General features: G+C 50.2%; 1 protein-coding gene and 1 long non-coding RNA gene across 8 annotated transcripts in view; one reads left to right on the top strand and one right to left on the bottom strand.

Annotated features, from left to right (window-relative positions):
- SLC38A1 (solute carrier family 38 member 1) overlaps positions 1-7,106 on the bottom strand; it is a 69,149-nt gene extending 62,043 nt beyond the window's left edge. For 2 of the 7 annotated variants that reach the window (XM_072798228.1, XM_072798227.1), the window contains exon 1: positions 6,953-7,106. The gene's annotated coding sequence lies outside the window, so the exon portion shown is untranslated. Of the gene's footprint in view, positions 1-5,753; positions 5,896-6,120; positions 6,345-6,952 lie in introns of those variants that run through there. The other 5 variants (XM_072798225.1, XM_072798223.1, XR_012017433.1 and 2 more) reach the window with 4 other exon arrangements.
- Positions 5,553-12,679, top strand: LOC140617218 (uncharacterized). Its single transcript, XR_012017434.1, has 3 exons — positions 5,553-5,617; positions 7,796-8,175; positions 11,993-12,679. It is a non-coding gene; the product is annotated as an uncharacterized lncRNA (long non-coding RNA).
- The last annotated feature ends 246 nt before the right edge of the window (positions 12,680-12,925 follow it).

Here is a 12,925-nt window from a genome sequence, read left to right as displayed (position 1 = left end):
GGGCTTGTGGACAAATCTTCTGAATAGGTGACTTAGGCTAGAAGTCCTCAGTTCCGGATACAGATACAGGAATCACTTCAAGAGTTAAAAAAAAAAAAAATTGCCTAACACACACCAATTTCTGATTTAATTGGTCTATGGTGGGATCGAGCATGGATAGTTTAAATGCTCCCCAGGGGATTCGAATGTGTAGCCAGGACTAAGGTCTACAGATGCAGAGCAAGGGTTGCAAGTGCCACCACAGCCTGGATATGGGAGACAAATGGGCAAGGCAGATGAAGCATAAGGAACTGGAGAACACATATCCCACCTATTTCAGTAGGAATAAGCCAGATCTTTCTACTGTTTGTTTTTTTTTTCCTAAGAAATGCCTGAAATCCAGATTTTAAGTGAATATCCGAAGTTTAAATATTGACAGGTAATTCCAAACAATTTTTTTAAAAGTCTAGGTCACATAAAATGTACCCACACGCTTTATTTGGCTTTATAGCCAGTCGTGTGCAAGCTCAACTAGACGAGTTCCATAAGCCAAATACAACTTTTTCTCTGTGCTCTGTCCTTGTCTCTTCTACTCAGAGCTTCCTCCTCCCTTACCTGGGTCAGACCCTATCCTTTTCCTTTTCCTTTCCATTGTCTGTTTCTTTTCCAGTCTTCTTCATCACTCCTAAAAGATGGAAACTGAGATCCACACATTAAATCTTTATGTGGCCCTGACTGTATCAGTGGGCAGGATTGTATATACCTGGGAAAATTCAGGCTGTAAATTGTAATCTAAGGCTGTGGCTCCCTGATGTCAACAACAGGCTGGTTTAGTCAAAATCAAGGGAAAAGTCACTCAAGGTCACAGCTCTGCATTATTTAGACTATATCAAACAACATATGGAGCTCTTCATTTAATTTCTGGCTTTTTTTTTTTGTTTGTTTGCTTTAAAATCTAAGTCACTGTAATTAGAATCACCCTGAGTGTTTTAAAGAAAAAAAAAAAAAAACCCAAGTCTGGGCTCCACCCCAGGCCAACTAAATCTGAAGGTCTGGAAATGGAGTCTGGGCATTGGTAGCTTTTAAAAGACTCCGAGTGGGGGGCAACTGGGTGGCTCAGCTGGTTGAACGTCTGGCTCTTGGTTCCAGTTCAGGTTGTGATCTCATGGATCATGGGATTCAGGCCTGTACCGAGATCTGGGCTTAGCAGGGAGTCTGCCTGGATTCTCTCCCTCTGTCCCTCCCACCTGCTTGCTCACTCTTCTTTTTTTTCTCTCTCTCTCTCAAATAAATATTTTTAAAAATAAATGAAAAATAAAAATATAAGACCCCAAGGAGGTCTAATGTGAAGCCAGAGTTGAGAATCACTAATCTGAACTTGTGCCCTAAGGCTGTGGATTAGCAGCACATTTAACTCAAGATGATTATCATCTTGAGTACTTCTTTGAAGTTGTTCAAGGATTTCCTCAGCTCTGTTCTCATTGTATCTGCACAACTCTGTGGGTTAGGCAGCTTGGACACTATTTATTAGCGCTGGACGGATGAGAAAATGAGGCATAAAAACGTTAAATGATTTGCCCAAGTGCACCCAGCTAATTAGTGGCAAAGGCACACTGTAACTTTACCAGGTAAACTGAGGCAGAGTTCCTTGATCGTAAGCCTGGTTCTTGCAAAGTTTCCCCAAAACATGGTGCCCCCCTGATGACTGAATTCCTTTACTGTTATTAAGTAGCCCTAACACGTAGGTGGTCACTAGAAAACCAATGACTATAATATGTCAGATTTTAGAAGCAAGCGTAACAGCGCTTTTAAAAGACGTAATTTAGGGTCAGTGGTCCAAGGTGCCTTTTTCTGAAGTCTGTGATGCGATTTTGAAAGTACTTACTTCTACACACATCCTTTCCCCGCCCCCACACCACCTTTCATAGTTTCCATTAAGATGTTATTTTCAGAAAAGTATTTTAAATGATTAAATATGCACAGAATACCAGAGGTAAGGGGAACTTTACTGATCAACTTTCCCACCACTTCTGATAAATGAGAAACCTTAAGTCCTTTTTTAATACAATATATATGGAGTGCTGACATGGTGCCCAGCACTTCACACACGTTATCTTAATTAAATATTCAGGATACCTCAAGAAGATAGGGACCACTACCACCACCATCACAATTACCTTCATTCCCATTTAACAAATGAAAAAACAAAGCCAGGGGCGCCTGGATGGCTTAGGGGTTGAGCAGCCGACTCTTGATTTCGGCTCAGGTCATAATCTCAGGGCCATGAGACTGAACCCCACATCCAGCTCCCAGCTCCACACTCAGTGGGGAGTTTGCTTGAGGATTCTCTCTCTCTCCTCCTCTGCCCCTCCCCCAGCTCTCTCTCTCTCAAATAAATCAATAAAATCTTTTAAAAAGACAAAACAAAAACACTAAGGTTTAGAGATGCTAAACAAGCCCCCATGTCCCTGGGCTGGTTGGTAAGTTGAAACTCAGTATTTACTTTTTTTTTTAATAATGTGTTCTGAATTATTATTTTTAAAATTGTATTTATTCATTCATGAGAGACAGAGAGACAGAGAGAGAGAGAGAGAGAGGCAGAGACACAGGCAGAGGGAGAAGCAGGCTCCATGCAGGGAGCCTGATGTGGGACTCGATCCCGGGACTCCAGGATCAAGCCCTGGGCCAAAGGCAGGAGCTAAACCATTGAGCCACCCAGGGATCCCCTCAGTATGTACTTTTAACTCGAAGCCTGTGGCCTTATCTCCTGCCTTCCGTGACCTGGAGTGACAAAAGTGCAAAAAGTAAGAGATACATCCTTATGAAAATGCTAAGAGATGATCAGTGAACACTTTATTTGAAGGGGGAGAAAAGTGACACTCAGGCTAGGCCTTCACAAATACACAGGATTACAGGAGGCATTCCAGTCCAGAATCAACACCGGTGCTGAAGCAGCAAAGTGACAGGGAGAGCACAGGGTAAACTGTGAGAAAGATGGAAAGAGATGAGGCATCAGACCGTGGAGGGTCCTGAGCTGACTAGCTAAGAAATGGAAACTTTAATTTTAGGTGACGAGAACCCCCTGAAGGTTTTTAGAAGCAAAGTCACTAAAAAATGCAAACCGAGTTTAAGAAATACAGATCCATGGAAGCCTGGAGACTGATTAGGGAGCAGGGGCTTGATACCCGAGCAGATCAACTAGAAAGTTGTTACAGCTCATTAATTCCCTGCTCCACTCTTAATCACGTGTTGTGTCTGCAGGAAGCACTGGTTTCTTCAGAGCACCCCCATGTCTGTTTCGTGATCCTTGTATCCCAACACACTACTTGCATTGCCATGTCTAAGACTGGTGACAGGGACCTGAACTTGGGGCAGTGGGAATGTAGATGAGAAGACAGGTTTGAGAGGCATTAACAAGGGCCTGGTAAGTGCTCAGAAGAGGGAGGAGAGTAAGAGGGAAAGAGAAGCAGAAAGAAAGCTCTCACATTTTCACTTGGGAGAAAGGGAAACAAATAATGTGATATAGAAAGGAAGAGATGATGGGGCACCTGGGTGGCTCAGTGGTTGAGCATCTGCCTTTGGCTCAGGTCATGATCCTGGAGATCTGGGATCAAGTCCCACATTGGGCTCCCTGCATGGGGCCTGCTTCTCCCCCTGCCTGTGTCTCTGCCTTTCTCGGTGTCTCTCATGAATAACTAAATAAAATCTTAAAAAAATAAAAAAAATAAAGGAAGGGATGGTCAACAGTCGCATAAAGAAGTGAATGAGATGGCTAAGGTCTCAAGCCAAGAGGCATATCTTAAGCAGCTACTCCATGCTGGGCATTAGGGGAACAATTATAAGACTGGTTTTTGCCCTCAAGTGTCATCCAGGGGGAGGAAAATACCCGACAAGAGCAGCCAGATGCCTGGCCTCCTAGTCTCTGGACAAACGTCACCCTCCCACACAGATCCTGCTAGACGGTCATCTATTTCAAGCACCTTCCCCCATCATGTGATCCTGTTTTATGTCTTCATTCTGCTAACACACACCTGAAATTCATTCTACGTGCATTTATCGTCGGTTTCCTCTAGGAAAAGGGAAACAGAAACAGGAACTTTAGTTACATATAATAAGTCCTCAAGTAGGAAATATTTATTGAATATTTGGGGGCAGGAGGGGAAGTGAATAAACCACATCAAGGTTTTAAGATCTCAAACCAGACTAGGCAAGTTTCCTAAATACCTTAAGGAGACATGCTGAGAATTGATGTGACTGAGAGGGGCAAAGCCATTTTGAGGTTGGGGCCCGAAGCAAAATCCAGGATCGGTGGCTCCTCTGGGCTGTTTCACATAGATTTCAGGAGTACCCGCCCCGCAGTGAGATGTTTTAACAATGAGGCCAGCCAGCCACCTAGCTCAGGTTTTATTTCCGCGGTCCTGACGTCAGAAACAGCACAAGTTGCTACCCAGTTTTTTCTATCAAGGTGACAAATTACAGCCTGGCTGTACCCTGCAGTCTGCAAACCACTGCTTTATTCCCTCCTCCCCCTGACATTAAAAAAAAAAAAAAAAAAAAAAAAAAAAAAAAAAAAAAAAAAAAAAAAAAAACTCCACTGCAGAGATGTCAAATCCCCTTCGCATACAAATAAATACCGTTTCTTCGCGCTTGGGGTCCCTTTCACTCTTAGCTACGCGCGGCGCCAGGGATTAGTCTGAGAAAGTGCGCGATCCCGGGGGCGGGGAGGCTTCCACCCGAGACGCGGCGCCCCGAAAAGGGGGTCCGCGCCGCAGAGCGAGACACAAAGGGCTCCCGACGGGGGAGCCCCACCTTCCCAAGCCCGAGACGGCCCGTGGAGGCGCCCCGAAACGCGCTGACGCCGTGACCGCCAAATTCCTTTTGCCGCCATCCGCTCCTGTGCATCCTCTGATCGCAGTTCACCCCAAACCCGGGGTGGGGGGGGCGACTCCGCAGGGCAGCAGCGCCCGGGCAGCCCCGTGACCTGCGGGGTCCCCGCGGGTGCGGAGGAGCCGGGCGCTCGGGGCGCGCTGGGGGGGGGCGCGGGCGGGGGGCGCCCCAGGGCGCGCGCCGGGGCGGCGGAGCGCAGGATTTCCTCCCGGCGCTGGCGCGGCGAGTTCAAAAGGCCCTTTTGTGGCAACGTTTAGGGACGCGAGCGCGGTGCCGGGGAGGAAGGAGGAAGGGGCGCGGCGAGGGGAGGCGAGGGCGGTCCGCGCCCGGGCCCCGCGCGGGGCGGCCTTTTGTTCGCCAGCTCCCCGAGCAGCGCTTCTCGTCCTCGCCCTCCTCCCGTTGTAAAGCGCCTCGTGGGGCGGGAAGCGACCGTGAATCACCGCCCGCGTCGCCAGCCCCCCTCCCCCCGGAGCCCCCCGACGCGGCGCCGCCGAGGGAGGGGCCCAGCCCGAGGAGGGGGCCGCAGGCGAGCTCCCGGGGGCCGGCTCGGCCCCGCCGCACGCGCCCCGCGCGCCGCACCACCTGCCCTCCAACGGCCCCGCGGGCGCAGGAAATCCCCCCGAAAAGCCCGGACCCCGCGTGCGTAACGGCGGAGCGCCCCGGCCCCGCGCGGCCCGGACCCCGCAGCCAGATCCCGGCGGCGCTCGGCCGCCGCGCACACGCCCGCCGGCTGAGCCACGGCCCCGCACAGGTGCAGGAGGGGAGCCCCGGGCTGGTCCCGAGCGAGAGCCGCGCTCCCCGCCGCCGCCTCCCGCGCCGCGAACTCCCTTCCCTCCCGGCCGCCGCCCGCTCGCCCGCCCCCAGCCCCCAAAGCGAAGTCGCCTCACCTCGGGCACTAAAGGGGAAAGCGGCCAGAGGAGGCCGGGCGTCCGCCCTTCCGGGGTGCCCCGGGCCGAGGGCCGGCCTCCGTGCGAGGTCGGGGCGCCGGGCGCGCGGGCGGCGGCGGGGGTCGCGGCGGGCTGCGCGGGGAGGCCCGGCGTGCGCGGCGGATCTCCGCGGAAGGTGAAGGGCGGAGGCTCCCGGCGACCTTCAGCGGCGCGGCGTGGCCGCCCCAGCCCGCGCTCTCGGGCTCTCCTCCTCCTCCTCCTCCTCCTCCTCCTCCTCCTGGGCCCGATTGCATCAGAATCTCCCCCACCGCCAACCCCCACCCCCACCCCACCCCCACCCCAGCCCGCTCGCCAGCCTCGCACTTACACGCGCGCGCTCGGGCTCGGAGGGTCCCGGGCCGCAGTCATTCTCCCACCGGCGCGGCGCGGCGCCTCGGCGCATCCATGGCTCGTGACGGCTCCGAGGGGGGGAAAGTCAGGCCATTCTCCGCGCGCCGCCGCCTCCCCTCCCGCGCGCCCGCCCCTGAGCCCGAGCCGCGTGTCACCGCGCCGAGCCCCGTCACATGGCGACTCCCCGCGGGCCCCGCTGGCCGCTCGCAGAGGGTGCGGCGACCGCGCGTCGGGGAAGGGGCGGCGGGCGGGGGCGCGGGGCGGGGGGCGGGGGGCGTGTGCGGGGCGCCCTGGCGGCGGCACCGGGCACGGCGGCGGCGCGCAGCCCGGACACCTGCCCACGCCCCCCTGGGGTCGGCGGCGGCGGGGCACCGGGGGCCCTCGGGGGCGCGAGTGGGAGCGGCTGGGGGGCGGCTTTCGGGGCACGCCGGGGAGGGGGGCGCCGCGGGCAGCTCGCAGCGCGTGGGTGCGGGGCTGGCTCCGGGGGCCGGGGAGGCCGCGCGGCGGGCGGGCCGAGCGGGGCGCACGGGCGCCCCTGCAGCCCCTTTGTCCCCGGCCCGCAGCGGGGGCGCCCCCCTCGGCCGACCCCGCGGCCGCCGCCCGCCTGCCCGCCTGCCCGCCCGAGCCCCGTGCGCGGCGCCGGCTCCGGGGGCCTGGGCGCGACCCGCCGAGCCGGGAGCGCGCACCTGCCCGCGCGCCGCGGGGCCCGCTCCCCTCGGCCTCGGCCTCGGCCTCGGCGCGGACCCTTCCCGGGCGCCCCCCCGGCCCCGAGGTTGGGTTTTCCTGAAAATGGCGCCCGGAGGTCCCACCTGCGCCTCCGCCAGCTGCGCCGCGGTCACAAAGCCAGTTTGCGGGCTGGGGACGCGAGCTCTCCATGGGCAGGGATCGCGCCGTCCCCGTGTTCCATCAAAACAGGAAAGGGAAGGTGAATCATCGCTCAGATTAATCTACCTGGAGCGTCTCCGGCGGGCGCATGGACCGGCCCCCGTAGTGGAGTGGCCACCAATCGCTTTATTGAAAAAAAAAATGTTAATCACGTCTGGAAAAGTGAGAGGACACCCCACCATTCAAACCCCTGGTAATTCAAAGTCTCCCCCCCCCCCCGCCCACTGCATCCCCCCAAATGGCAGCAAATGGCAATAGCCATTCACTGGGCAGTAGCTTCCTGAGAAGGCACGTCGGTGAATGAGCTTGAGAAATGGAAAATCCCGGGGAGCGAAATGATGGCAGCTCACCTCAGGCCTGCGTTCAAATTCTGCCTCTGACGTGGTGGCCTCACCTGCTTCACTTTTGTCCTAGTCCTGTTTTCCCGACTTGCACAACAGAGGGTTAATTGTACCCGCAGCACGGGAATATTCTACAGGTCTTCAAAGAGCTGGTTCCAACCCCCTGTCCTTTCCTGGAGGAAGCTAATGTGGTATGGAGTTAATTTTTTTTTTTTTAAGTGATTTTAAGTAGTGTGCACCTTTGCGCGACACAATGATTCTAATAAATAAGGACAGAAATCTGAACGGGCAGCGTAGGTAAACTGTGAGCATAGTTCCAAAGGCTGTTGAAATCTTTGCCTTATTAGGCAGGATGTATGTTCATCACTATTTGTTTGGAGAGAATCTGATTTCAAGCTCATCCTTCCATTGTCTGCTGGTTTCTAGGCACCCGAAAGACTGCAGTTTTTACCGAGCGTTTTTTTGAATTGGATTCAGGAGTGATGGAACTGCTACTCCTCTCCAGCTACCGTGCTATGAACTTTACAAGTAAATAGTATCTCATTTAATCCCTCCAACCCGCTCCATTAGGTCCTGTCCTCTCTGTATAAACAAGAAAGTGGGTTCAAAGAGGCGGAATTGGCTCTGTTCGCTCCAGACAGAACACAGTGCAAGGGGGGGAGCCTGGAAGTGATTCCTGAAAATCTATGCTCAAGTCTTTTAAACCGTGACACTGCGGCCTTTTGCGAGCAGACACTCTTGGTCCTCGGGTTGAGAAGGAGCTTCAGCCCTCATCTGGATATGAGTTGACAACCTAGAAGGAGAGTGTAAGTAAGCATGAACGAGGCTGAAAGAAGGGTTGCTCCTGCGTGGGGAACTGGGGGTGGGGGGCCGGAGTGGGGGTGCCCAGATCAACTTCCTGCTCTCTGCAGTGTATGTGTTTTTTTTTTATTTAATTTATTCATTTATTTATTTATTTTTCAAAAAGATGCTATTTATTCATGAGAGACAGAGAGAGAGAGAGGCAGAGAAGCAGGCGGAGAGAGAAGCAGGCTCCATGTGGGGAGCCCAATGTGGGACTCCATCCCAGGACTCCAGGATCATACCCTGGTCTAAAGGCAGGCGCTCAACCACTAAGCCACCCAGGTGTCCCAATTTTATTTATTTATTCATGAGAGACACACAGAGAGAGAGAGAGGCAGAGACATAGGCAGAGGGAGAAGCAGGCTCCATGCAGGGAGCCTGACGTGGGACTTGATCCCGGGTCTCCAGGATCCCACCCGGGACTGAAGGTGGTGCTAAGCCACTGAACCACCCGGGCTGCCCAGTGTGTGGTTTTCTTTAGGATTGCTTGTAGGTGAGACTTCCTTTCAGTAGCTCAGCACTTAAACCCATTGCATGAAAGGGGGCAAAGGGTGTTGTGATGACAACCTCCCCATTCACTGGGCTGAGACATAAGCAGCAGGATAAGCACTTTACAGATGGGTTCTTTTTCTTTTTTCTTTTTTTTTCTTTTTTTCTATTTGTTTATTCATGAGAGACCCAGAGAGAGGCAGAGACACAGGCAGAGGGAGAAGCAGGCCTGATCCTGGGACTCCAGGATCACACCCTGAGCCAAAGGCAGATGCTCAACCGCTGGGCCACCCAGGTGTCCCTACAGATGGTTTCTTACCTAATCCTTACAACATTCCTAAAAGGTGCCGACCATCCAAACTCCTGATTCAGACACTGAGGAAATTATCCTAAGGTCTAACTGGCCCATCTAGCTCTAGAATCCTGAGCTGATTCCAAAGCTGATTCTCTGTGTCTAGGTCTAAAATGTTGCCCAATGTGAAAACAACCCTCTTTGGAGGGCCGAGGGGTGGGACAGGTCCCAGGTCCCTGTGCCTTCTGGTGGGAAACCACTGGCCTGTTTCCAGAGAATCCAGGGTGTCAGTTTGCTCTATAATGGGTTTGTGAAAAAAAATAATAATAAAATAAAATTAAAAAAAATATATAATGGGTTTGTGAACTCCAAGGGCATTGTTGTCGATAGTGTCTAATGTTCCCAAAATGGTACAAAGGTAGTCAGGACACACTCACAGGTTGTACTGTGGACTGCTCCAGGAAACCAAGAAAATGAAAATTCTGTGTCTGCTCTGAATGTGATGTTGAGGAAGGAATCTACTGTGAAAGGAGAATTGAATCACCTGGGGTCACCTGGAAGTTTTCTGGTAGCCCCATAGGTCCTTTCTGTTTGGTTCCAGGAGGGACGGGTAGCTTTGTGAAGAAAGATCCCCAAGGAGGATTCAGCCTAAACTTAAGTCACAGCTGCTCTCAATGCAGCTTCACCGTGTCCTCACCTGGCTTGCACTCGCTCCCTGGGTGGGTTGCCCGGCAGGATAGCTAGAAGGGTCACCACTAGCTGTGCACTTACGGAGAAACTGTGCTTTCTCCGTGCATCTTCAAAACTTTCCAAATACATCTGGCCCAATACTAGCAGACATCTTGTGGATGAATCTTGAGTCATAGGATTAATACTATCTTCTGAATATGTCGCTTTTCCTTTTAATCTACAAAGGACTATTTCAGGACAGTCTGAATTTTAATAATGATAAAAAATAGAAAAGTCGACTGGTGAGGTTAATTCAGAATAAGTGTCCTGTACATTTTCTACTTGTAACAGAAGCAGTACAGCCATCTGTGAACAAAACTTACCTTATTAGGAAATAAGTTATTTATTCTGAAATTGGTTTTTTTTAATCCCTATTGATAGGATCTACTCTAAAATCACTGATGATCTTTGAAATTACTGGTTCTTCTTTTGACTGATGTAATCGCATTTCTTGGCCTGATTAACCCTTTTTTATCATTCTTGTTCTTTGGATCATATCCATAGATGCCAATATTTTGGTACTAGGAGTTAAACAGCCGCAGCAAAAAGTAATTTGCCATTAAAGGCGTTCCCAGTTGTCCTGGCCATCTTTCTCCAGACACGTGGCACTATGAGAACTAACCTTTCTCCATAGCACTGTGACAGACAGATCCTACTGTCCCTTCTTCCAGCACTGAGATGAACATTCTACCTCGCTGGATTTGTAGTTGATTGGTCCTGGCAGGAGGTCAACAATCCCCACTCTAAGCTGAATGTAAATTAAAATCCCAGAGTGAGCCTCTTTAAAGGTGTCTATTGTCTCTGATTTGGGCCCAGGCCAGCTTTGTAGGGTCATTTATTTGTTTCATCTCTTAGGGGAGCAGGGAGTAGGGTTCATTAAGTATTGCGACTGTATGGCAAGATAAAGAACCAGGGCTGATGACCAGTCCTGAAAGTTTGATGTCAAATTTATCTGACATTTAGGCATCATTGTACAGGTCAACTGTGACTGTATTTCCCTAGCTTGTTGCCGCATGGGGTAATAATACCCATCTCATGGTCAAATGAGTCAGTGTCTACAGAATACTTACCATAATGCTTGCTTGGGGCATAAGTGCTCAGTAAGTGGTATTTGTTTATTATTTTCACACTTTGCAGAAAAAAAAGCATGCGGCACTGACTGTTCAAAGCCTGAATTTAGGGGCACAATGTGTACTTTACTGTCCTCACCCCATACTGAGTATCAAGCCCACGCCTCTACTCCCATTTCATTCACCACTGTGGTAATGGGGAGAGAGATGGTATTAGAGAATAGTTAGCTCTCCATTTCGGCTCTCAACCTTATCTTTAAGGTGAGAAAGGGAAGTTTGGGATCTACCCAATAATGTATTAATTAAGAAGTAGAAGTGTTCCAGAGTAGTGTAGCATCTTAGCATGTACTTACTAACGGTGCCGGTGGAAATTGGTACAACTTTTTGTAAAGCAGCAAACTAGGTGTTTGAGTGTGGGCTCTGGGCCAGATTGCCTGAGTTCTAATTCTGACGCCACAGCCTATTAGCTCTGTGACCTTGGGCAAGTTACTTAATGTCTCCGTGCCTCAGTGTCCTCATCTTTAAAACAGAAGTGAACCAGGGCAGCCCTGGTGGCGCAGCGGTTTAGTGCCGCCTGCAGCCCAGGGTGTGATCCTGGAGACCCTGGATCGAGTCCCACGTCGGGCTCTCTATATGATGCCCTCTGCCTGTCTCTCTCTCTCTCTCTCTCTCTCTCTCTCTCTCCCTGAATAAATAAATTTTTAAAATCTTAAAAAAAAAAAAACCAGAAGTGAACCATAATACCTATCTCATAAGGTTAGGTGAAATGTGTATGTCAATAAACTTAAGAGAGTTCACAACATATCTTAAGTATTCAACAAGTAATGAAAATTGTTACTGGAAAACAGTTTGGCAGTAAGTTGAAGGAACTTAGATTTCATCAGTGTCACTTCTGAGAAACTGCACCCTAAATATAATATGCAAAGATGTCACTACTAGCGCAGAGGGCATGGACACAGGCTTTAGAATCACACAAGTAAAGGTCAAAGGCATGTTTCCAAGCATTCATTTTTTCCCCCAAGTATTCGTTTAAAGCAAGGATGACATAAATTCATAAATGACAAATTGAAATAAAATGCTCCAGTGGCTAGGCAGAGCTATAAACCCTCCATAGCCCTTAGAGATGCTTTGGCAAACAGGATACAGAGCTGACTATTCCTTTATTCTAATCCAATGTGATCCTTCTTTCTTTCTTATCAGTTTGGGTATCCAAACCCAAGAGAGCTGGAGAGAGGATCTGCATCCAAGAGTGAGAGAAAGGAAAGTGATAGAGAAGTGGTGGAAAGACACCAGGGAAAGATAAGAAAGACAAGAAAATGAGAAAATGAATGACAAGATCAGGAGGCAGGAACATCTGAAACAAGTCGGAAATGCTTGGCATGGAGCTATCTGGGCAGGACTAGAGCTGGGTCATCCCAGGGTGTTGGAGGCTCTCCTGACGCTCTTTGATGCTGCAGTCTCACTGGGGGGAAATGCAGCTTTTGCCTTTTCTGATGAAAAGATAGCTTTGAAATGGAGGGGCTGCTTTTTGTTTTTATTTCATGTTATTTTATTTTTTACTGCAGGCAGTTCTTAGGGGGAAGAATCCTATTCATTACTTGAGTAGAGTAACATGCTTTACTAAAATAAGTTTCTATTCTAAATGATTGTTCTTAAAATAGGAGATACCCAGAAATATCCATTTTGAAGAAATATCCATCTCTTTATTCAGTTTATTTTAGGCATATGAAGCTACTTCATAATCACAAAGGGGGTAATTTAACAAGAGATGTAAAACTGATAGTCTTGTGTTGTACATGTTTATGGTTATTTATATGATGTATATTTATACACATATAGTCATTTATACACACGTGAATAAAATGCTCAAAGTTCTTTAATCAAATGTAACATGTCCAAGATTGAGCTCATCATTTCTTCCCCCAACCCAAAGTCTTCTCCTCCAATAGACGCCATCTTGGGAAAGAGCACCATCATGGGCACAACCACTCAAGCCAAGAGAAGGGGAGTCTCTTGGCTGTCTCCTTCACTCTTCACATTGAATTCATTAATTCTTTGAATTAACATTTACTAAGTGCCAGGTATTTTTTTAAGATTATTTATTTATTCATGAGAGACAGAGAGAGAGGCAGA

The sequence above is a fragment of the Canis lupus genome, chromosome 25, assembly GCF_048164855.1.
Source record: "Canis lupus baileyi chromosome 25, mCanLup2.hap1, whole genome shotgun sequence".
In the NCBI taxonomy this organism is placed as follows: domain Eukaryota; kingdom Metazoa; phylum Chordata; class Mammalia; order Carnivora; family Canidae; genus Canis; species Canis lupus.
The sequence above is the reverse complement of the archived record's forward strand: the minus strand, read 5'-3'. Positions and strand labels throughout refer to the sequence as shown.